Raw genomic sequence first — 609 nt, 5'->3', positions numbered from 1 at the left:
ATTTCTGCGGCACGATGGGCGATTTTGATCGCACCAGAAAAACTCCCAACCCATTTCGGCCCTTCATCCAAATCGGCACCTTTCCATGAGTATATTCGAAGGAGACTTTTTGCTTTGCGGGTTGAAGGGAACGAATGGGCTGCGATGTGTAGGTTTTTGTACACTCAACAGGGAAAAATTAATAAAGAGAGCTTTGAAACAGAGCAGGCTGCTGCATCGCCTCCCCGCCCAGAGCCGTGCCTGTAATGACTGTGCTTCGCGCAGCACTTGGAGGGGAGCGTGCCTTTAATGTCCTATAGATTTAAATTTAATTTCTGAAATACACACTGCGCAACGACGGACCGCAGCGATCGCGCGCTTGTTGTGCATAAGACGCTGCGATGCGTTGCTTCGCCGTACAGCTATTTTGCTGAATTGCAGCCATATTTCTGTCAGTACAAGTGATGGTCTATATGAGGGATTAATCTGACACCAGACAGTGATTCTTAATCCTTCAGTATATCATAATCTATTTGCTTTGCATGCTAAGAGGATTTCAGCTTAAAAATATACAGGAAGTGATACTAGAAATGTACATAAGATCCAGAATGCCGTTTCCTAAAATCGCAG

This window comes from Fulmarus glacialis, unplaced genomic scaffold, assembly GCF_000690835.1.
Source record: "Fulmarus glacialis isolate BGI_N327 unplaced genomic scaffold, ASM69083v1 scaffold8055, whole genome shotgun sequence".
NCBI classification, from domain to species: Eukaryota; Metazoa; Chordata; class Aves; order Procellariiformes; family Procellariidae; genus Fulmarus; species Fulmarus glacialis.
Note: the sequence above shows the minus strand (reverse complement) of the source record.